The sequence below is a fragment of the Camelus dromedarius genome, chromosome X, assembly GCF_036321535.1.
Source record: "Camelus dromedarius isolate mCamDro1 chromosome X, mCamDro1.pat, whole genome shotgun sequence".
In the NCBI taxonomy this organism is placed as follows: Eukaryota; Metazoa; Chordata; class Mammalia; order Artiodactyla; family Camelidae; genus Camelus; species Camelus dromedarius.
This window is the reverse complement of record NC_087472.1, coordinates 2695501-2722075: the sequence shown is the minus strand read 5'-3', so window position 1 is coordinate 2722075 and position 26575 is coordinate 2695501. Positions and strand designations below refer to the sequence as shown.

At 34.6% G+C, this 26575-nt stretch overlaps 1 protein-coding gene across 2 annotated transcripts in view; it reads right to left on the bottom strand.

Moving 5' to 3' along the window:
• GABRA3 (gamma-aminobutyric acid type A receptor subunit alpha3) overlaps positions 1-26156 on the bottom strand; it is a 234763-nt gene extending 208607 nt beyond the window's left edge. The window contains exon 1 of one of the 2 annotated variants that reach the window (XM_064482791.1): positions 26072-26156. The gene's annotated coding sequence lies outside the window, so the exon portion shown is untranslated. Of the gene's footprint in view, positions 1-25712; positions 26005-26071 lie in introns of those variants that run through there. The other variant, XM_010992048.3, reaches the window with a different exon arrangement.
• Between the last annotated feature and the right edge of the window lie 419 nt (positions 26157-26575).

The following is a 26575-nucleotide window of genomic DNA, read 5'->3' as shown; positions in this document are numbered from 1 at the left end:
TGGTACTGGCACAAAAACAGACACACAGATTAATGGAACAGGATAGAAAGTCCAGAAATAAAACCATGCACTTATGGTCAATTAATCTATGACAAAAGAGGCAAGAATATACAATGGAGAAAAATAGTTTATTCAATAATTGGTGCTGAAAACACTGGACAGCTACATGTAAAATAATGCAATTAGAACATTCTCTAACACCACATAAAAAATAAACTCAAAATGGATTAAAGAAAAGATCTAAAGGTAAGACTGGATACTATAAAACTCCTAGGGGAAAACATAGGCAGAACACTCCTTGACATACATTTTAGCAATATTTCTTTCAAACCAGCTCCTAGAGTAATGGAAACAAAAGGAAAAATTTTTAAATGGGACCTAGCTAAACTTAAAAGCTTTTGTACAGCAAAAGAAGCCATAAACAAAATAAAAAGACAACCACAGAATGGGAGAAAATATTTGCAAATGATCTGACTGACAAGGGACTAATTTACAAAATATACAAACAGTTCATACAACTTAATAACAAGAACAACAACAACAAAAAAAAAAAACAATCAATCACAAAATGGGCAGAAGACCTACATAGACATTTCTCCAAAGAAGACAACCATATGGCCAACAGGCACATGAAAAGATAGATGCTCACTATCGCTAATTATTAGAGAAATGCAAATCAAAACTACAATGAGGTATCACCTCACACTAGTCAGAATGGCCATAATTAAAAAGTCTACAAATAATAAATGCTGGAGTGGGTGTGGAGAAAAAGGAACCCTCCTACATTGTTGGTGGGAACGTAAATTGGTGCAGCCACTATTAAGGACAGTATGTGGGCTCCTTAAAAAACTAAAAACAGACTTACCACATGATCTAGCAAGCCCACTCCTGGGCATATATCCAGAGAAAACTATAATTTGAAAAGACACATGCATCCCAATGCTCACAGCAGCACTATTTACAATAGCCAAGACATGGAAACAACCTGAATGTTCATCAACAGATGACTAAATAGAGAAAATGTGGTATATATATTAGTAATATATACATTAATATTCCAATGTATATATACACAATGGAATATTACTCAGTCTTAAAAAGACTGAAATAATGCCGTTTGCAGCAACATGGATGGATCTAGACCTATTGATTATCATATTGAGTGAAGCAAGTGAGACAGGGAAAGACAAATGTCATATGATACCACTTATATGTGTAATCTAAAAAAAAGATACAAATTCTATTTACAAACTAAAAACAGATTAATAGACATAGAAAACAAACTATGGTTATGAAAGGGGAAAGGGCAGGTAGGGATAAATTAAGGGTTGGGGATTAAAAATACACATTACTATATATAAAACAGATAAACAAGGACCTACTGTATATCACAGACAACTATATTCAATTTCTTGTAGTAACATATAAAGGAAAAGAAACTTAAAAGAAAAAATGTGTGTGTGTATATATATATATATATCTGAATCACTTTGCTGTATACCTGGAGCTGACATTGTAAATCAACTACAATTAGATTAAAAATTTAAAAAAAAAAAAACCTGCTTGCCTGACCCAGCCTGAGTAGACCCATGCCTCCATTGCTTCACAGCTCAAAGTAACACTCAAATATATGAATGTTAGACACTATGATTACAGATTAAGCATGGAAAACTAATCAATGAGAACTCATAATAACTATGGTCCCAAACAGTGAGTAGTCATTATTTGAAGAAAGTATAATATCCATCTGGAAATCCTAAGGGATCATCATGTCAAGTTACCACTGTAAGTTCACATAGGAAAAAAAACTCCCTCAGCTCCAAACATAGAATATAATAATTATAGCTAAATCATAAAACCTACTTTGAAAATAAAAACACAATCACAATTTCCTGAATATAGAAAATAAAAGAAAAAGAGAGAGAAATGTGTCCATGGAGTTGAAACAAAAAAAAAAAACATAAACTTAGCCATAGAAGAAACTAAAGTCACCCACCTACTAGGAAACAGGCAGCAGTAGCCAAGAGTTCAACTCCTATGAGGTAACATAAACCAGCAGTATTGAATGTGTGGCAGTGTAGCAAACTTAGATCATGGCAAGAAACCATGAGGTGAGACAGAGATTTCCTGCCTGTGCATAATAACTTTTAAAAACCCTATGATGAGTACACAAAGCTGAGATTGGCAACTGAGGTACTGCCAAAGTAGTAGGAACTAGTAGAAATGGCTATACAACCAAGGTTTGCATCACACTGCCCATTGGTTCAAAAACTGGACCTCTGGCATCCTCATGGAACAAAAGCCAAAGCTAGCAACATAAGAACTGGTCCTGAACGGGAGAGCTGATCAAATAAAACATAATCCAGCCAGACCTAAAAGGGATAAGAAAAGCAAATAGAATAACTATGAATTTTCCTATTTAAGGTAAACTCGTAGCAAGTTAAAATTCTAAGCCTACAAAAAAATTCATGAAAAATAGTAAACAAATTCAACAATTGTGGGGTTACAGTCCCAGAGAAATACAGTAAGTTGAAAAAGGACTTTAAAAAATGCTTAATATCTACAAAGAACTAAAGGAATAAGCTTATTAAAAACAGGAACATTAGTTTATATTTTTTTAAATCATGAATCAGAAATGGTGGATATTAAAAAATGTAAATCAAGACTGTACACTCTGAAATAAAAGGTCAAAAGACAGCATAAACCCTAAATTGAATTTGGCCAGGGAAAAAATTAGTGAATTTTAGGATGTTTCTGAACAGACTCAGAATGAAACACTGAGAGATAAGGATAAAGAAACTGAAAAAATGAAAGAGAAGTTTAAAAATCTGGAGACTAGACTTGGAAGCTCCAATCAACCTTAACAGTGTGGTTCCAGACGTAGAAAGTAGTGAGCATAGAAGAGTGATAATGGCAAATAGATAGGTAAATAAATAAATAAAATCTTATACTAATTTAAACCACCATATCATAGTGGTGGCACAAGAAAGACACTTGTACACATACAGAACTAAATGAGTTTACCACCTACTGACCCTGAAAAGAGAAATAACTACAAGAAATAACTATACAAAAATATAGAAAAAATTATAAACTATAAGATTTTTAAAATATTGAGTTATCCCCAGTTAAAGATAGTCTATTGAACATAAGCATTTGCTCCTGCTTTGTTGTGAGACCCTACTAAAGTGGTAGTAAAAGGATTTGTTTTAATTCACAAACCAACAAGGACAAAGCAAAAGGGAGTTATGACAACAACATCTCACAAGACACCTCCAACCCTATTTTTATCCCAGAATACAGGAAATTAGATCTGTATCCTCCACGGAAGACACTCAGAATATCAATTTATGTTGAATCTTCTCAATACAATAGAAAGGACTTAAAGACATTGATGTCATAATTCTCAACAAAACAACCTCAGCAGATAATATACCTCCTCACTGAGCATTCCCAATCAGTTATTAATAGGAACAAATAATGAAGGAACAGAAGACCCATGAGTAAAGCCTCTGATATAAAATATAAATAATAAAACAAACATTTAAAAAAAAATCTGAAAGAAAAGACTGTTTAAAGAGAAGAAAGGCATAATAAGTTATCAGTAACACTGGAGATAGCAGACAAGACTCTGAACCCAGGGGAAAAAAAACAGAACAAGATCCTGTAAGAAAAGAGAATTCAAAGAATATTTTTTAAAGTATTAGAAATTAAAATCATGACAGAGGAAATGAAAAACTCAATAGAAGTATTAGTAGATAAAGTTAAAATATAGAGCATTAGACAAGAAGAAGAAAGGTAAAAAATGTAAAGAAATGATAAAACCAGCCTCGGAAGACCAACATTTAAATAGTAGGAGGGAAGGAGACACAGAGACAGAGACAGAGATAGAGAGGGGGGCAGGAAGGAGAGGGAGAAATGGCAGGAAGGACTTCATCAATGAAACAATTCAAAAAATTCTCAGGATGGAAAAGCCAATGGAATACTCATCACAATGGATGAAAATAGATCCACAAGAAGACACAATGTTTTCAGAACACTAGAGATGAGAAGAATATCCCACTTGTTTCAAAAGAAAGAGAGACAAAGTCAAGTATAGATGTTCGGGAATCAAGATAGCTTTATACTTCTTAAGTGCAAGTCTGGAAGCTAGAAGGGAGTAGAGCAATTTCAAACTTATTAAAAAAATAATTTCCAACTTAGATTCTATACTTAAACCAAGAATAAACTGTTAGGATAGAATTTAAAAATTTAGACAGTGACGTAAATTTAAAATTATTTACCTCTATCTATGCAGACTTTCTCAAAAAAAGCCCCACAAATGTGAGAATGTGCTTTGACAAAAATGAGAGAATAAATGAAGAAACAGAGAAGCCAGCTCAAGAGAAAGAGGATGGTAATATAAGTACAATGATGGAGATTCCAGGATGAGAGTTATGAACAAAGCAGAATGAGAAACCATTCCAGACTGTGTCAGGGAGCAATGTCAAGAAGATAATAAAAATAAAATATCACATATGTCTGAATGTACTGAGAAGAGATGTAGACAAATGGCAGAGCTTGGATTAATGGTAAATAAATAGAAAATAAGCATATTTTTAAAAAAGAATTATTCCAAGGAAAACAAAACAAAAATGTGTGCATTAAAGGAAGATTAATGATAATATATATGGTAAGCAGAACAGTGGCCTTCCAAAGACATCAACATCTTAATCCTTAAAATCTGTGAGTGTGTTAGGTTACATGGCAAAATAGGATTAAGGTAGTGAATGGAATTAAGTTGCAAATCAGTTGGCCTTAAAACAGGTACACTATTCAGGGTTATCTGTGTGGGTCCAGTGTAATCACAAGGATTCTTAAAAGTAGAAGCAGGAGGCATAAGAGTCAGTCTCAGAGAAACATAATGTGAAAAAGACATTGCTGACTTTGAAGATAAACGAAGGGGCCATGAACCAAGGAATGCAGTGGCCTCCAGAAGCTAGAAAACACAAGGAAGTGAATAGTCCCTCAGAGTTTCCAGAAAGGAACACAGACTCACCAACACCTTGAATTTAGCCCAGGAAAACCTCCAGAACTGTAAGAAGATAAATTTGTGTTGTTTTAAGCCATTAAATTTGTGTTTTATAATTCAGTGATAGAAAACTAATACAATATATTATCTGGCTCAGCTATGAATGGCATTATCATAGTCATAATAACAAAACAAAAAAAATCAATATTACGCTGCAATTAAACAAAGAGTATAGGGATAGGAGAAGAAACTTGTGTATGATGCACAAATAAGGGATTTTAAAAGAACCTAAATCTTCACCTTCCAGAGTGGGAACTTAATAGTGACTAAACATTTAAAATTAATAAGGATCAAGATAAGCCATGTTATTTAGGGACAGGATATAAATACCAAAAGAATTACCTGGAAGTGTTTAAAATGGTTATTTCTTAGAAAAAGGCAAGGAACTACTGTTGTTAAACAAACCTAGGAGAAATATTTGACTTAAGTCCCCATATAATTTTGATAAATATCAAAACAGAATTTTTAAAAACATAACATAGTATCAAGAATAGCTTTAGACTATTATATTCAAAACCAGAATAAATGGATAATTTCCTAAGAAAATAATAAAAGATATAGCAAACTGGAACAGAACAGAAATGAAACCAGGAAGTTGATAAACTCCTCCTTTATACACTATGTAGTAAAAGGGGTGTTGGATCACACCAGAACAATAAAATCAACTTATGAACATAAATTTTCAAAGGAAAACACAAATAATTACAGCCACATATAATATATAATCAAGTAGATATATCCCCAAAATAAAAGGACAGTTCAATACCAAATAATCTATCAATGCAATTCACAATTCTGAAAAAGTAGAATTGTATGAAAGGGGTGAATTACCTACAGTAATTTAAAATATATATTAACCTTTTATATCAAAATAAGTCTCAATAAATGAAGATAAGAGCATACTTTGAGACTCTCTTAGTCATGATAGAAATCTTAGCATATTAGAAAAAGGGAACATCCTTCATTTGATGAAAAATGTGCACCAAAACCCAACACCAAATGCTATACCTAGTGGAGACACTTTAGAAACAATCTCACTTATCAGGAACAATACTAAGACTGCCCCATCCCTGTTACTAAGCAATAATATGTTGTATGTCCTAGCTAAAAGAATAATAGAAGAAATATTACAATAATACAAAAATTTTGAGAGGAATACAAAACTGTTGATATTTGCAGGAGATATAAAAACAGAAAATTCAAAAGAATCAATAACAAATTATAAAAATAAATAAGAATCTTCCAAGTTGCTAGATATAAGACCAATTTATAAGATATTATTTAGAAAATCTAATAGAAAAAGAATCCTAATTAAAATGGCCATGAAAATAAAGGCATTTATTAAAAATTATCAAATGCAGCTAAATAAAGGCATATACAAGTAATTAAGCATTAAATACTTCTATTAGGTAAGAGAAAAACTCAGATTAATAATCTAAAATTCCACTTTAAGAAACTTGAAAATGAAGAGCCAATTAAATCTAAAGCAAGTAGAAGAAAGCAAATGATAAAGATAGAAGAATTCAATAAAATAGAAACAAGGAAATAGGAAAAAAATCAATGAAACTAAAAGCTGGTTCTTTGAAAAGATCATTGAATTAGTAAACCTTTACACAGACTGATACAAAGAAAAAAAGAGAAGATAAAAATAACCATTATCAGTAATGAAGACAAGTATGTCACTACAAATCATACAAACATTAGAATGATAACAAGGAAATATTATGAACAAGTTTATGGAAATAAACTTAATAATGTAGATGTACAAATTCCTTGAAGACATAAATCACCAATCTCAACTCAAGAAGAATAGCCCTTTATTCATTACATAAATTAAACTCATGCTTCAAAACCTTATCATAAAGAAAATTCCAAGGAAAAAAATCTCCAAAAATCCTAGATGGTTTCACTGATTTCTACCAAGCACTTAAGGAAAAAACAGTACGAATTCTACACAAAATCTTCCATAAGAATAGAAAAGGAAGGAACACTTTCCAACTCATTTTATGAGGCCAGAATAACTCTTTACCAAAATCAAACAAATATTTTATAAGAAAATAAAATTAAAGGTCAATATCCCTAATAAACATAGAGACACACATGAAAAATCCTTTAAAAACATCTCAGCAAATGGAATCCAGAAATATATAATATGGATAATACATCATAACCAAGTTTTATCCTGGAAATGCAAAGGTGGTTTAATACTTGTAAACACAATCACAATGACTTACCATATCAACAGACTTTAAAAGATCATTTCAATCAATACAGAGAAAGTATTTGAAAAAATCCAACATACATTCATGATAAAAATCCATCAGCAAACTGTGGCTAGAAGTTAACTCTCAAATTTTAAAATGGCATGTAAGAAAAATCTAAAACTGATTTCATAGTGAATGGTAAATGACTGAATATTTCTCCCAATAAGATCAGGAGCAAGGCAAAGAGATCTGCTCTAACCACTTCAATTCAACATTTTGTTAGAGGTCCTATCCAGTTCAATATACAGCAAAAAAAAAAAAAAATGAAATTTTAAAAAGTATACAAATTGGAAAAGAAGACATAAAATTGTCATTATTCCTTGATAACATAATCATCTACATAGACAATCCCAAAAATATTTTTTAAAGCTACTAGAATAAATGAGTTTTGTAAGGTCATGTGATACAAGGTCAAAATATAAAAATTAATTGTATTTCTGTGTACTAACAATAAACATTCAAAAGTTGCCAGGCAGAAGATCAAGATGGCGGAGTAGAAGAATGGAGAGCTCACCTCCCCCCACATCCACATCTGGAATAATTCTCACATAATACCAACTGAAAACAGAAGAAAATCTCATACAACTAAAGCTGTAAGAAAGATCCCCATATAACTAGGTAGGACAAAAGGAGAAAAAAAAGCAACGAAGATGGGACTTGTGCCCCTGGGAGGAAGCTGTGAATGAGGAAAGATTCCCTCATCCTAGGAATCTCCTTCAGTGGCTGGGAGGTCCACCAGGACAGATAGGGAAATGGAAGGGCCAGAAAGTTGCCTGAGAGGAGTATGCATGGTCTGGCTTGCTTCCAAACAGGATAGGGAGGGACTGGTGCTGATTCCAGAAGGAGAAGAAAGATAAAAGGGAATCAAAAATATATTTGAAGAAATTATGGCTGAAAACTCCCCAAACCTAAAGAAGGAAACAGATATCCAGGTACAAGAAGCACAGAGGATCCCAAACAATATGAACCCAAACAAACTCACATCAAGACATATCATATTTAAAGTGGCAACAGTTAAAGTGAGAATTCTAAAGGAAACAAGAAAAAAAAAGTATCAGTTACAAGGGAACCCCCATGAGACTATCAGGTGATTTCTCTACAGAAGCTTTGCTGGCCAGAAGGGAGTAGTAAGATATAGTCAAAGTCCTGAAAGGGAAAAACCTAGTCACGTATCTGGAGAAAACTCTTAACTCGAAAAGATACATGCACCCCAACATTCATAGCAGCACTATTCACAATAGCCAAGACATGGAGGCAATTTAAGTGTCCATCAACAGATGAATGGATAAAGAATATGTAAGACATATGTCTATACGTATATATGTGTGTATGGTACACATAGAAGCACAATAGAATATTACTCAGCCATAGAAAAAATAAATTATTGCCATTTGCAGCAACATGGATGGACCTAGATATTATCATACTAAGTGAAGTAAATCAGGCAGAGAAAGACAATTATATGATATCACTTATATGTGGAATCTAAAAAAAAATACAAATCAACTTATTTACATAACAGAAAGACTCACAGACATAAAAAACAAACTTATGGTTACCAAAGGGGGAAGGGAAGGAAGAAGGATAAATTAGGAGTATGGAATTAATAGATACACGCTATTATATAAAAAATGGATAAAAACAAGGTTTTACTGTATAGCACATGGAACTATATTCAGTATCTTGTAGTAACCTATAATGAAAAAGATCTAAAATTGTACACCTGAAAGTAACACAATACTGTAAACCAACTACAGTTAAATAAATACTAAGAAAAGTTTTTAAATGTTACTGTCATTTAAAACCATCAAAAATGTATTATTTAGAAAAATTTAACAAAATATATTCAAACCTATACACTGAAAATTGCAAAAAGGAACTTTTCTTTGCTCCACAGACAAAAGTCCTCCACACATGCATCAAAGATGTAAATCAAAGAATTAAAACTGTAAAATTCTTGAAGAAAACAAGTGAGAGAATAATTATGAATATAGTCAATGTAAAGACTTGTCATAATACAAAAGGTAAAAGTCATATAGAAAGCTCATGTAGAAAATAAAAAGACAGGTCACATAATGGGAAAAAATATTTTAAAAACACACATATTTAAAGAATTATATATAACTTATAGCTCAATAATAGGAGTACAAATATCCCAATTTTAAAATGGGCAAACAACTTAATTGGACATTTCTCCAAAGAAGATATAGAAATGGCCAATAAGCATATGAAAAGATGTTCAATATCATTTGTCACAGAGATACGCAAATCAAATCACAATGAGCTACCAGTACACACTTACTTGAATGGCTAAAATTAAAAGACTGATGAGGCAAGATAAAAGGTTAATATACAAAAGTCAATTATTTCCTTATATACAAGCAATGAACAATTGAAATTTGAAACTAAAACCACAGCACTATTTACATTAGTATCAAAACATGAAATATGTATAAAATTTTTGAAAAATATATATAAGATCTATATGAGGAAATTACAAAACTTTGATGAAAAGAATCATAGAAGATCTAAGTAAATAGAGATATCCCATGTTTATGCCATATTGTTAAGTTTAGTCTTGCCAACTTGATCTATAGATTTGACACAATCCCAATCAATATCCCAGCAAGTTATTTTGTGGTTCTTAAGAAACTAATTCTAAAGTTTATATGGAAAGGCAAAAGATCCAGAATAGTCAAGCAATACTGAAGAAGAGGAATATAGTTGAAGAATAAACACTACACAGTGGCAAGAATTACTATAAAGCTACAGTAATCGAGAGTGTGGCAATAGTAAAAGAATACACAAATAGATCAATGGAAAAGAATAGAGGGTCCACAAATATATTCACAAATATTGTCAACTGATCTCTGACAAAGGAGCAAAAAGGCAGTTGACTGGGAAAAAAAATATTCCTCTCTAAAATTGTACTGGGCAACTGGATATCCACAAACATAAAAATGAATCTACACCCAGACTTTACACTTTACATAAAAATTAATTCAAAATAGATCACAGACATAAATGTAAAATGTAAAACTATAAAATTTCTATAAAATAACATAAGACAATCTAGTTAACCTTGGGTTTTATGAAGAGCTTTTAAATCTAATACCAAAACCATGATCCATAGAAGAAAAAATAATAAAATGGATTTCATTAAAATTAAAAATGTTTGCTTTGAGAAAGACACTGTTTAGAGAATGAAAACACAAGCCATATACTGGGAGAAAATATTTGTAAAACACATATATGATAAAGAATTTGTATCTAAAATCTTCAAAGAACTCTTAAAAGTGAAAAATAAGAAAACAAATAACTCAGTTAAAAATGGGCAAAAGATCTGTACAAATACCTCAGCAAAGAGTATATATGAATTACAAATGAGCATATGAAAAGATGTTCAACGCATATGTCATTAGGGAATTGCAAAGTAAAACAATGAGATGCCAGTACACAACTGTTAGAGTAGCTAAATTTCAAAACACTGATAGCACCAATTGCTGATGAAATTTTTGAGCAGCAGGAACACTCATTCATTGCTGGTGGGAATGCAAAATGGTGCAGTCACTTTAGAAGACAGTTTGGCAGTTTCTTACAAAGCTAAACATAGTCTTATCATGTGATCCAGCAACTGTGCCCCTTAGTATTTACCCAAATGAGCTGAAAACTTATATCTGCACAAACCTACACATGGATGTTTACAGCAGCTTTATTCATAAATGCAAAAACTAGGAAGCAAACACAATGCCCTTCTACGGTCAATGAGAAAAGAAGACTGTAGTACACATGGACTATGGAATATTATTTGGCAATGAAAAGAAATCAGCAATCAAGCCTTGAAAATACATGGACGATCCATAAATAGACATTTATAAGTGAAGGAAGCTAGTCTGAAAATGCTATATACTATATAACATACTAGAAAAGACAACACTATAGATACAGTAAAAAGATCAGTGGTTGCCAGAGGTTCATGGGAGAGGGAAGGATAAATAGGTGGAACATGGGATATTTATGGCAGTGAAATATTCTGTATGCTACTATAATGGTGAATATATGACATAATTTGTCAAAACTCACATAACAGTAAAATACAAAGAACAAACCCAAATGCAAACTATGGACTTTAAGTTAATGACTGTATATCAACATCAGTTCATCAGTTGTAACAAATGTATCTCATTAATGCAAAATAAAGATGGAGTACTTAGACAAAATAGACTTCAAAATAAAGAATGTTACAAGAGACAAAGGACACTACCAAATGATCAAGGCATCAATCCAAGAAGAAGCTATAACAATTGCAAATATATATGCACCCAACATAGGAACACCTCAATATATGAGGCAACTGTTAACAGACATAAAAGGAGAAATTGACAGTAACACAACAATAGTGGGGGACTGTAATACCCTACTTACATCAATGGACAGATCATCCTGACAGAAGATCAATAAGGAAACACAGGCATTAACTGACACATTAAACACGATGGACTTAATTGATACTTACAGAACATTCCATCTGAAAGCAACAGTATACAAATTCTTTTCAAGTGTACATGGAACATTCTCCAGGATAAATCACATGCTGGGCCACAAAACAAGCCTCAGCAAATTTAAGAAAACTGAAATCATATCAAGCATCTTTTCTGACCACAATGCTATGAGATTAGAAATCGACCACAAGAAAAAAACTGCAAAAACACAAACACATGGAGGCTAAGCAATATGCTACTAAACAACCAATGAATCACTGAATAAATCAAAGAGGAAATAAAAAATACTCTGGGACAAATGAGAATGAAAACATCATGATCCAAAACCTCTGGGACATAGCTAAAGCAGATCTAAGATGGAAGTTTGTAGTGATAAAAGTTTACCTCAGGAAACAAGAAAATTCTCAAATAAATAACCTAACCTTACACCTAAAGCAACTAGAGAAAAAAGAACAAACAAAACCCAAAGTTAGTAGAAGGAAAGCTATCACAAAGATCAGAACAGAAATAAATAGAAACAAAAAATAGAAAAGATCAATGAAAGTAAAAGATGGTTCTTTGAAAAGATAACTAAAATTGATAAAACTTTAGCCAAACTCATCAAGAAAAAAAGGGAGAGTGCCCAAATCAATAAAATCAGGAATGAAAAAGGGGAAGTTAAACCCGACACCACAGAAATACAAAGAATCATAAGAGGCTACTATGAGCAATTATATGCCAATAAAATGGACAACCTAGAAGAAATGGACAAATTCCTAGAAATGCACAATCTCCTAAGACTGAACCAGGAAGACATAGAAAATATGAGCAGACCAATTACCAGTACTGTATTTGAATCAGTAATTTTAAAGACCCCAACAAACAAATGTCCAGGACCAAATGGCTTCACAGGTGAATTCTACCAACATTTAGAGAAGAATTAAAGCCTATCCTTCTGAAGCTTTCCATAAAAGAGGAAAGAACACTCCCAAACTCATTCTATGAGGCTACCATCACCCTGATACCAAAACCAGACAAAGACATCACACACAAAAAAGAAAAGTACCGGCCAATATTACTTATGAACATACATGCAAAAATCCTCAACAAAATACTAGCAAAGAGACTCCAACAATACATTAAAAGGTTTACACACTATGATCAGGTGGGGATTATCCCAAGTACTCAAGGATTTTTCATTATCTGCAAATCAATCAATGTGATATACCACATTAACAAACTGAAGAATAAAAACCATATGATCATCTCAAAAGATGCAGAAAAAGCTATTGGTAAAATTCAACATCCATTTATGATAAAAACTCTCTAGAAAGTGGGGATAGAGGGAACATACCTCAACATAATGGAGGCCATATATGACAAACCCACAGCTAACATCATACTCAGTGGTGAAAAGCTGAAAGCATTTCCCCTAAGATCAGGAACAAGACAAGGATGCCCACTCTAACAGCTTTTATTTAACATAGTTATGGAAGTCCTAGCCACAGTAATCAGAGAAGAAAAGGGAATAAAACGAATCCAAACTGGAAAAGAAGTAAAACTCTCACTGCAGATGACAGGATACTATACATAGAAAATTCTAAAGACACTACCAGAAAACTACTATAACTTATCAATGAATTTGGTAGTTGCAGGATACAAAATTAACATACAGAAATCAGTTGCATTTCTATACACTAACAATGAAATAGCAGAAAAAGAAACTAAGGAAACAATCCCATTTACCATGGCATCAAAAAGAATAAAATACCTAGGAATAAACCTACTTAAGGAGGCAAAAGACCTGTATCCTGAAAACTATGACCCTGATGAAAGAAACTGAAGATGACACAAACAGATGGAAAGATATACCATGTTCTTGGACTGGAAGGAATTCAATATTGTTAAAATGGCCATACTAGCCAAGGCAATCTACAGATTCAATCCAATTCCTATCAAACGACCAATGGCATTTTTCACAGGACTAGAACAAAAAATTGTCAAATTTGTATGGAATCACAAAAGACTTGAGAAAGAATGGAGCTGGGGGAATTATGCTCTCTGACTTCAGACTATATGAAAAAGCTACAGTAATCAAAACATTGTGGAACTGGCACAAAAACAGACACACAGATCAATGTAACAGGATAGAAAGCCCAGAAATAAACCCACACACTTACCATCAATTAATCTATGACAAAGAAGATAAGACTATACAATTGGGAAAAGACAATCTCTTTAATAAGTGGTGCTGGGAAAATTGGATAGCTAAATGTAAAAGAATGAAATTAGAACATTCTCTAACACCATACAGCAAAGTAAACTCAAAATGGATTAAAGACCTAAATGTAAGACCAGATACTATAAGATTCTTAGAGAAAAACATAGACACAATACTCTTTGACATAAATCACAGCAATATTTTTCAATTTGTCTCCTAGAGTAATGGAAATAAAAGCAAAAGGGATTGAATTAAACTTAAAAGCTTTTGCACAGCAAAGGAAACCATCAACAAAAAGAAAAGACAATCTGTGAGATGGGAGAAAATATTTGCAAATGATGCAACTGACAAGGGACTAATTTCTAAAATATACAAACAGCTTAATATCAAAAAAGAAAACAAACAACCCAATAAAAAAAATGGGCAGAACACCTACATAGAAATTTCTCCAAAGATGACATCCAGATAGCCAACATGCACATGAAAAGATATTCCACATAGCTAATTATAAGAGAAATACAAATCAAAACTACAATGAAGTATCACCAGTCAGATGGCCAGTCAGAATGACCATCACTAAACAGTCTATAAATAATAAATGCTGGAGAGGGTTTGGAGAAAAAGGAACCTTCCTACACTGTTGGTGGGAAGTAAAATGGTGCAGCCACTATGGAGAACAGTATGGAGGTTCCTAAAAAAACTAAAAATAGTGTTACTATATGATCCAGCAATCTCACTTCTGGGAATATATCCAGAGAAAACTCTAACTCGAAAAGATACATGCACGTCAATGTTCACAGCAGCACTATTTACGATAGCCATGATGTAGAAGCATCCTAAATGTCCACGAACAGATGAATGTGTAAAGAAAATATATATACACACACATACACACACACAATGGAATACTACTTGGCCATAAAAAAGAATGAAATAATGTTATTTGCAGCAACATGGATGGACCTGGAGATTGTCATACTAAGTGAAGTAAGCCAGACAGAGAAAGACAAATATCATGTGATATCACATATGTGGAATCTAGAAAAAATGATACAAATGAACTTACTTACAAATCAGAAATAGAGTCACAGAAATAGAAAACAAACTATGGTTACCAAAGGGGAAAGGTGTGGGGAGGAGAGATAATTTGGAGTTTGGGATTAAAATATACACACTACTATATAGAAAATAGATAAACAACAAGGTCTTACTGTATAGCACAGAGCACTATATTCAATATATTGTAATAACCTGTAATGAAAAAGAATATATGTAAAACTGAATCACTTTGCTGTACACCTGATACTAACACAACATTGAAAATCAACTATATTTCAAAAAAAAAAAAGACACCAAAAAATGGAATATGTTAGTAACACAGGAAACTAGGGGTGGGTGGGTATAAAGTAATTCTCTACACTTTTTATTCAGCTTTTTTTTTTTTTTTGGTAAATCTAAAACTTATCTAAAAGCAAAAGTTTATTAATTAAAAAAAGACTGAAAATGCCAAGTATTGGTGGGGATGTTGAGCAACTAAAAGTCTCATGCTAATGGGAATATAAAATGGTATACACTTTGGAGAACAGTTTGACAGTTTCTTATAACATCAGATATTTACTTCCTATGTAACCCAGAAATTCCCCTCATAGGGAATTTAAATGCAAATATATATGCAAAGAAAAATCCGTACAAGAACATCTATAACAGCATTACTTATAATAGCCAAAAAGTGGAAAAAACCCCAAATGTTTATCAACTAATGAATGGATACACTACTCAACAATAATAAAGAGTAGATTGTCTATATATAACAGAAAGGATGAAATCTTAAAATCTTGTGGTAAGTGAAAGAAGCCAAACAGACACGAAAGACTATATACTGTATGATATTATAGAAGAAGCAGAACTATAAAGAGATGAGTGTTTTCCCATGGTTGTAGGTTGGGGAAGACAACTGACTGCAAAGGGGCACAAGTGAGTCTTTTGAGGTGAGGGAAATTTTCTGTCTTTTTTGTGGTGGTGGTCATGGTTATATGATTATATACATTTGCCAAAACTCTTTGAAATGTATACTCTCAAGAGTAAATTTTATTTCATGTAAAGTATATCTTAATAAACCTAAGTAGAAAAGTAAAAGATGCCTAGGAATATGTCTTATATGTAAGAGTATTATTAAGACAATTATAAACCTCTATCAAAGATTGTAAAAATAGACTTGAAATAATACCAAGATATAACATTTATAAGTTGGAAATCTCAGCATGATTTTATTGGAATTTGAAAATCTTATTTTAAAATTAATTAAGGAGCAAAGGGGCAAAAATAATGAAGATAATTCAGAAAGAACAATAAAAGTGGTGTGGGTAAGGGCAGAGAGTAAAAACATAACTTGACCTTACAAATATCAAGATTGATTATAAAGCTTTCATAATTAAAATAATACAAGTGTGGACAAATGGATTAATGGAGCATATAGTCAGCCTAGAAATAGATGCAAGCATCTATGGAAACTAGGTTATAAGGAGTTTGCATTCTCAACCAGTTGTGTATAAATGATATTGAAACAAATGGTGTTTGACAGAAAAAAAAATCAACCCATGTTTCACACCACATGTAAAAATATAATCCAGATGGTTTTAAAAAGTAAATGTAAAGCAAAATTTTAAAAAGCTTCAAAGATTTGGAGAACATCTTTTATGATCATGGGATAAGAAAATATTTCTTAAGTATGACCAAAAAATCAATTCATGAAGGAAAAGATTGATAAATGTAACATAAAAATCTAAAATTTCTATATGATAAAGGATCTCATAAACAAAATAGAAAGACAAGGTGACATACTAGAAGCAGATATATGCAACATATAAAACTGACAGATAATTAGTATCCAGAATATATAAAGAATTCTTACAAATCAGTAAGTAAAAAATGACAAAACAGAAAAATAAGCAAATGTGGGTTGTTCTGCATGTTGTTTTTAGGTAGGATATGAGGAGAAATGAAGCTGGGGTTAGACTCAAAGGGAAGATAAAGTTTATCTGTAATGCTTTATTTATTTCATGAAAACATATCTGTTTTTCTTTTTACAGTATTCCTGTACACTAGAAGTTGATACATTATAAATGGACTATATTTCAATTTTTAAAAATCTGAAGCAGAAATGACAAAATGCTAACACTTGTTCATTCTGAGCAATGTATACATGGTTATTTGCTCATTTTTTAGATACTTCTCTGAATTTCTTTCTAAATATTTTAAATTCCTCAAAAATAAAAAATAAACATGTAAATAAAATTAATAATAATAAATTTGAGCAAAGTGAAGAAATAAAAGTTAAAATTATAAATAGCATCTTTCCTGTATACCAGCCATAATCAATTAGCAGAAATAATGATAGAAAGATCCCCTTCACAAAATTAAAAGCATAAAATAAATGTTACTGCTATTATACTCTATACAGTTAGACAAATTGAGGCTTAAAGATCACACAGCTACTAAGCAGAAGAGCTGAGGTAATAAAAATTATTTTAAAACTGCAATAATATTTAAACTTTGCAACTAGGACAAGATGAGACAAACCAGAATAAAACCCACTATATGTAACAATATATATATATGTTAAATATGGCATCACAGAACAGTGGGGAAGGATGTATTATTCAACAATTGATATTGTGAAACAGATGAAGAGGAAAACAATATAGAAACTTACCTCACACCACACATTAAAATAAATTCCAGGGGGATTAAACAATTAAACATAAGCAATAAAAATAACCAAAAAAATCTATTTAAGCACTTATCCCATTTTGGACAAGGAAAAATTTCTTAAACATGAACTTAATCAGAAAAAATTACAAATTACAAATGAAAATATATAGAGATATATATATGATTACATAAAAGTTAATTTGTGCATAAGAGTTAATTTAAAACACAAGCTTGGAAAATATATTCCACATATACCACAATAGAAAAATGTGCACAGGTCATGAATATAGTTCATAGGAAGGAAACAAAGTGACCAAGAAATGCAAGAAAGTATCCATGCTCACTATAATAAAACTGTAAGATATCGTTTTGCCTCTATTAGAGTGGTAAAGATTTTAAAAGAATAACAATAGCCAATAACAATATATGTTTCCTAACAGTAATTAGCCATCTTAAACAGTGGGACAACTTCACATATATATCAGAGCCTTTAAAAATTTAATATCCTTAGGCCCAGTAATGCTTATAAAAACCTATATTAAAAAAATCATTCTTTCAACAAATATTTAGTAAGGATCTATGATACATCAGACACTGTTCGAAGTACTGAAAGATACAACAATAAAACAGAAAAAAAATCGCTGTACTTGAGGGGCTTACATTTTAATACAAGGGTTCAAACAGTAAATAAAGAAAATATCTATCTAGTCTGTTAGGTGATGATACAGACTACAGAGAAAAAAAAAATAAGGCAAGAAGGGAAAATAGTAAGTGTTAAGGGAAAAGGGTTTGCATTTTTATGTGTAATTGTTAAAGAAGACCTCGCTGAGGTGACACTGAATAAAGACATTGAATAAAGAGGTGAGGTTCAAAGAAATAAAGATTTATGTACAAAGGTATCTATTGCAAGGCTATTCACAATAACTTACAATCAAAAATAATTTAAATGACCAATATGGGATCTGTTAAATAATTTTGGTATAAATTGTACAACTGAAAGTTATGTAGCTGTTAAAAACTGTTTGAAGGCTGTTGAATCACATGGGGAAATGCTCACAATATAATACCAGTGGAGAAGCCAAATAGAAAATAGTTCATATAAGGTCCTAATTATGTAAACATGTAAACATCTGGAAGGAAGTAGAGCAAGTTATCTTTGGGTACTTAAAGGTGATTTTTGTTAACTTTTCTCCAAGTTCTAAATTTTCTATTATGAGGCTGTTTTATTTTTATAACTAGAAAAAAACAGTTTAAAGGTAGGTATTACAGCCTTAAGGTAGATTAATAAGAGTGCAAAATGTTTTACATAGTGGTGCTAGTCAGCCATGCCTTGAGTACTGGGTCCAGATTTGGACATTATGTATTAAGGGTGATACTGAAAACTGAAATATCTCGTATAGAAGATACTCAAAATATAAGTCATATGAGTTCTTCTTGTACTATTTTAAAAAGTTATTTTATGCTATGATCTGTTACATAATTCCATCCCCATCCACCTCCCCTTCCCTTCAGGAAATCTATGTAATACTTGATTTCTTTTAAGAAATCATTTTTAAACAGAAAACTCACCCTTCAAAATATACATCCTGGAGATTTTTATTTTTCCTTCCACTTACGGTAAGAAGACATACTGTGTATAAACATCAATACTTTAAAATTCATGTTTGAAACATAAAAAATATTTTCTATTACCAACCAATATTTCCCTTCACCACATACCTTCCCCCTAGGAAGAGACTGCCTGGATCATTACATTTAAGAACATGAAATAATCACCTTGCCTCTATTTCACAGTAGACGGCACCATTTTTCTCCAGTATTCTTAGTTTCTTTCAAACCAACAATAGTAGAAATATCATCCAATATCCAGATTTACTACAGATTTTAGAATACAGTCAGTTCTTTCCTTAGCTTTCAGGACAGTCATGATTTCAGCAATCTCGTGAATGGAACAAGGAAAGGACCTTCCTGTGATCTCTTCCAAACTCTGTGAGTACTTCAACCAAAGTTAGCAACCTTTAGGAATTCCATATAAAATCCTTAGTGTTGCTTAAATAAATGACTGAGCCTGAACTACCTGTACAGGACCATAAGAATGTAGTACAGACAGAGCATGAACTGTATAGAACCTTACAGTTCATGTAATCCTACCCTCCTCATTTTACAGTTATGAAAACTGAGGCTCAAACAAAATAAGTGATTTGTCACAAGAAAGTAAGTCAGCATCCAAGCCCGGACTAGAATCTAGACTAGGCTATCTGAAATTCAATTTTAAGAGAGATCTTTCATATCTGATTCTTTGTATTTATTTCTTATCAAGTGCCTCTTTATCTAACTCGTTGAATGGGAAGAACTGGGGATCTGGGAAGACTACTGGCTCACTGAGAGTTCCAGTTAAGCAAGATGACATATAACTTGGTTTTCAAGTAAGCCTGTGCTCTTGTGGGCTTGAGGCTGGAGGGAACCTTACCTTTCCTTAGAACACTATCACCTGCCAAACATCTGCAAAATCGATATGCATCACCCAGTCTTAACTGTTAGTAAGCACTGTGAGCATCAAAGTGGGGGAGGACTGTTAGAAACTGGGTATCATTTTTCAGTACTCAACTTTGGTAAAAAGTCTAACAATGTTGACCACACCTTCCTTCTTAAAGGAGTATATTTTCCTCTACACACTCATCACAATGCATAACTATATATTTTAATAGTTTGTAGAATAATGTCTATCTATCTCCACGTTTAAACCATGAGCCCCAAGATGGCAACAACCATGTCTATTTTGCTTACCATTACATGCTCCATGCTTAGTAAGTAGTATGTATTCACTAAATATTTGTCCAACCAATGGATGAGGCCTCTCCTCTCTTGGCTCTTTCATAATACTGTACTCTTCCAATTTTCTTTCCATATGTCTGACCTCTCTTCCTTTGTAGCCTTCACACAGGCTTATCTTTGTTTTCCCATATCCTAAAGATAAGCCCAAGGAAGAAATCCTTAGATCCCTTACTTCTACTTCAAGTACTGCTTCTGTATCAATAACTCTCGAATCACTTTTTCCAGCTAACTTCTTTCCAGAACTCCAATCCCACACTTTTTTCCAACTGTACCCAGGGCCTCTTGTTGAGCTATAGCAATAGAACCACTTGCATGAACTCAGTCAAATCAAATCACTCCATCTCCTAGGATTAGTTTGTTTATCCATAAAATGAGGGATATAGGGCAAAGTCCTAATTTTCCAGGCTAGCATTCAATATTATTTATAGTCAAGCCCTCCAAATATCTCACCAAACTTTTCTCACATACTTTCACCATACCCCAACACAACTAAGCTCCTCACTGTTCCCAATACGTGCCCTCTGCTTTTCTGGCCTCTGCCTAGAACACCTTTCCCACCCCACCCCCCAAATTCTGCATGTCCAGAGTTTGTCCAATTTTCAAAGCTCAGTTCAAACACCACTTCCAGTAAGCTGTCTTTGATCTCCTTGGCCGCAAGCCCTTTGCCTCTCTTTTATGAGTGTGGATCTCATACTTGTAGTATTATAGTTGTTTGTATAATTTTTCTCCCTCCTTCTTGACTGTGTCATCCTGGAAGCCAGAGGCTATCCCTAAATCAGCCTGTGTCTCTCACATTGCCTTTGGTCCATAGCAGACACTTAGTAATCTTATGTTGAATGGATTCAGTTTAGGTCATATCAGTCACCCTGCTTAAAAGCCTTTAATCAATCCCTTTGTTTCTGGAATAAAGACCAAAATCCCTACAATGGCCCACTCCAACCACCCCAGCTTTTGTTCAATTTCCCAAATTCACTATGCTTTTCTCATCTCAGGACCCTGTGCATGCTCTTTCTTTCATCTAAAAAACTGTTTCACCCCCTTCAACACCCCCACCCCACTCCCATGTCTGTACTCAGCCTTAGTATCACTTCTTCAAGGAAGCTTTTCTTAAACCCCAAGCTAGATCAGTTTCCTCTGTTATATACCTTCATAGCTCCACCCCCATATTTTCTTTCATAACATCTATTGCTGACTGAAATAATAAAATTGTGTGATAATCTGATTTATGACCTTTTCCCCATTAAACTATAAGCTCCAAGTAAGGACCATGTCTGATTAGCTTACCTTTCTAATACCTGCACAGTGCCTAACCACATCACTGAATAAATAGCTATTGAATGACTGAATTGATGAATGACTGAGTTAAAAGTAAAAATTTGAGACTTAGAGTATAAAAAATTTTTCCTGGCTTCCTATAATTCCTTCAAAGTAAAATCGTGATGACAGGTAGCTATCTGGGACAGGTAAGCTGGCCTTCTATTTATCACAAGAAATTTACAAAATAGGATTAATACTGTCCCCCAAATGCTGGAAGAAAACCAAAATTACCTTTTTTAAATGAATATATGACCCCAAAAGGCATAACTAACACCAAGTGGTCTGTTCATTTAACTTAACAAACATTTATTAAGCACCTACTCTACACCATGTACTAGGATAGTTGCTGATATTACAATAAACTGGACTGATGCAGCCCCCTACTTGCTTGGAATATATAATTTAAGAGTGGAATTTATAGAAGCTTTTAAAAAATCCTTTATGGCAGTCACAACACCCAAGTAATGCTATTTTGCAAGGATAGTAAGTTCTCCATCAAAGGAGATACTTAACCTGAAGGTGAAAGATCATCTGGCAGGGATGATTTAGAAATTATAACTGGGCCTAATCCAGGCCTCTTAAATTAGGTATCCTAGACCAGTGCTGCTTAAAGTATGGTCCAAGGATCAGTGTTTGTGAATTTTATTACCAGGCAGCAACGACCTAAGTATGGAAATTGAGAATACACACAAGTGCAGAAATTGAGAATATTCCTTTACAAAATGTTGTAGCAATTTGAAAAAAATTAATTTTATGCCTGCTGAATCTAACAATTAAAATGTGAACTTATATTTTGTATGTCTTTTATCTTCTAGTAATTCATAGTTAATGTATTTTACTAAAGTAACCATCTGTGTTGGATTGGAAACATTTTAAGAACTGGTCTTTCACCAAGATAGTTTGAATAGCACTGGAGCAGTAGGTTAAGGATTACCTGTCAGCTTGTTAAAATGCAAAATCTCAGGTCCCACCCCATCCCTCTGAATCAGAATTAGCATTTTAACAAGATCCCCAGGGGATTCTTTAGCCCATTAAAGTTAGAGAAGAACTGGCCTACAGGATTTCTGAAGCCCCTTAGAACCCTGAGATTTTACAATTTACTTCAGATACAGAATTGAAGAGCTGAAAAACCCTTGGTGATGAAGTCCACCTTATCACTTTATAGATGGAAAAGCTGAGGCCCATGCAGAGAAAATCACGTGTCCAAGGTAACCGGCAAATTTGCAGAGCTAGCAATAGAACTCAACTTTCCTAATGCCCTTAATACCTGTGTCAGTTTTCCATCCTAGCACACTGCATGCTCACTCCTATTCCACCCAATCCTACTCTGTACCATCTCCTCAGTGATGTCACTGTTTCTAAGATACTTTCTGATATAACAAGTTGTTTTTCTATCTTTTATATACTGTGTGAATCTCGAATCACGACAATTCCAAGTGTCTACTTTATGATAACTGCCCTTAATCCTTTCTTTGCAAATCATCCCACATGCCTATTATCTGGCTGCTATATGGACATACTGGGGCTTCAGAAGAACTAGCACCAATTCCTGGTTTTTAAGAAAAGAGGCCTTTTTTGTTCCCATCAGTCCATTGGATACCAGACAGCAAGCTTTTCCAAAAGAGAACATATAATATCAAGGCTGCTTTAAAAAACTGAGTACGATCAGCTTGTGACTGACAAACAAGAAAATGAGGTACTAGGCCATATTAATAAAAGTCTAGTCTCCAAAATGAGGCAAATGATGATCCCTTCCTTGTGGTTCTGTCAGATCCAAGGCTTGAGGGGAGAGGTATGACTGCTCTTCAACTGTCTGAGGAGCTATTATTAAGGAGAAGCAAATTTGTTCTAGATAGTCCCAAAGAACCAGTGAATAGAAGTTACAGGGAGACAGATCTTGGCTTATAATGGGATTACTTCCTGTGACAATCAGAGTTACTCAAAGATAGAAAGAGCCACCTAATGAGCTCTCTGTCACTGCAGAGAGTTCAAATAGAAATCAGTCAATGAATTGGATGCTTAGGACAAATTCAAGAACTGGGTGAAGAAGTAAAGGTTAATGACCTTTAGGGATCCGTCCAGTACCAAGATTTTAGTATTCTAAAATTTTCAGAACAAGGTGACTCTAAGCTCTCAGAAAATAAGAGCAAGATCTGGTCCTAAAAGGAGCTGATTCTGCTGGACATGAGATGGATGACGCCATGAAAGTGGAAAAGTGGAGTCTTTCCAGGCATTCTTTTCAAAGGAAAGCAGGCTGTCCAAGGAAAGCCTTTAGGGCAGCCCCTCCAAAATACCCAGATGAGGCTTGACCCCACAATGGCCAACCACTATGTGTCACTCTAAGTTCCTGTTACTTTACATAAAGGACTGTACTACTTTCCAAAAAGAAAATATTGCCAAGCAGTACCCTTCCTACTATACCTACACTTGCCTGACAGATAAAGGTGGAAAATTCTCCCCAAGAAGGCAGTAGTGCTTAATGGTCAATGCCATGCATTCTAGAACCAGGTTTCCTGTGTTTTAATTCCCAATTGGGACATTTAATTGCTTAACCTCTCTGTGCCTCAGTTTCCTCATTAGTAAACCAAAGACAATAACAGTATCTGCTTCATAGCGTTAATGTAAGAATAATACACATTAAACCCTCAGCCCAAGATCCAAAACATCCTAAGCACTCAACAATGTTAGCAATTAGTATTGTGGGTATTATAATTACTACTATGGATACCGCAGTGTCGCCAACTCAAAAAGCCTCCATCAAGCAACCAGATCTCTCCCCCTACCAGTTCACAGGGGCTTCAGCCAGCCCCTGCATAGCCACAAACATCCAGAACCTGATGACCCTCATAAACCATACCATTCACACTAGGAATCCTGGCCCTTCACCCTGCTCTCTAAATCCAACAGCCACCCCTCCCCCAGTCCTCCTGCCTATACCACCCGCAGCCACAGTCAGAAGAACAGCAAACTGGAAATCTAGTTCTAGACAAACCATCAGGTGTTTCTTCCCTCCCAAGGACCCAGCTGGACCTAATACCATACCTACCAGTGGGAGGGGGTGGGGTACCTGAATCCCTGATCTAGCCCGGCAGCTCAACTACCTTGGGATGAGGAGTGGGCAGGCAATGGGACTTCCCACAGAGAAGCAAGGGAAGCCTCCCAAGTTTGTGAAGGAACTCAGGCCCAACCCTACAATGAGCCTATTAAAGGAAGAGGGGAGGTCTCAACCTGCTTTCAAAGGAAACAGTTATTTACAACTTTCTACTCACTTGCATCTGGGGGAGATAATAGGGAGATGGGGAAAGGGTCTGCACAGTATTCTTCTTTCTCATTTATAGCGACGAAAAGCAGCTGCAGAGAAAGAGTTAAAGGAGAAAGGAAGCTCCAGCCATTACCCCATCCCTGAGCCTAGGGCTTTCTGGGGGGGTCATGACAGTGCTTTCTGCTCTGGCTAGGGGCTCCTCGGTGGCTTTCTGCAGCAGCTGCCAGGCCCCCCAAGCAATTTGCAAGGTCAATGCTGACCTGCTTCCAAAGAAGAACAAAACAATTCACTGACAATGAAGCAAATAGCGCATACACCACATCGCAACCCCTCTTCCACAAATCAGGTTTTACCCCAGTGCCTCCCTGCCCAGATGCCGACTCTGGGCTTCCACCAGCCCCACTGGGGAACCCAGGATAGCATCACAGCTGCAGAGCATGTCTCGCCTCCCTGGCCAACCCAAGGAGACTCTCAGTATGGGGGAGAGATGCTATCGCAAAGGAGACCTGAGCCTGGGGGAGGGGGAAGGAGGGAAAGCTATGTTTCTTACCAAGCGCCACAGTCACTTCCCCGAAGCGGAGAGAAGGATGAATGAACTGAAACAAGTTGGAGGTTGAGCCCTCGCAGAGCTCAGCTTCCTCTTCTCTTTCTCTGGGTCTCTCTCCTGGTCCCTCTCTCGTCTGTCTCTGGTTTGCTCGCTAGCTTGCGCGCGCTCACGCTCACACTCTCTCCCTCCCTCCGTTTCTCTCTCTCCCTCTCTCCCTCCCTCCCTCCGTTTCTCTCTCTCCCTCCCTCCCTCTCTCTCTCTCTCTCTCTCTCTCTCTCTCCCTCCCCCTCCCTTTCCCTCTCTCTCTCCCTCCCCTCCCTCTCTTCCCTCCTCCCCTCCCCCTTTGCTGGTTTTGGATTCACCACTGCCTGGTGCTGAGCACGCGGCTGTGCTGGGGCTCAGAATACAGCGCTGCAGGGCTTTGGATCTGTGGTTGCTTTAGGAAAGACTAAAGTAGTATTTTATTCTTTAAGGTATCCAACAGAGAAATAGAGGGGGAAGCTCAGAGAGAAGGGGAGGAGCAGAGGAAGCAAGGGGAAGAGAAAGACAGCAAATGGGTAAGAGCAAATAGGCGGATAAAGGAAGCATGGATTACCATAGTTGATGTGTGATGCTTACTAGCTGCTTCAAGACGGAAGATAAGTGGTCTGTCTCCCTTACATCCCTATGGGAGCGCCTTCTTAACCCAGGCTCCAAATAAAGATTTGACAAATCTGTCTGTTCACATTACATCTCTGAGGACAATAATGAGCTAAAAAAATTTTTACATCAAAGAGGTTGCCATTCCCACTCCACTAAGAAGAAAAGGTCCAGCCACATTAATCTGTCAGTAACCTAACTGCCACCTCCACCCCCAACCAAGTAGA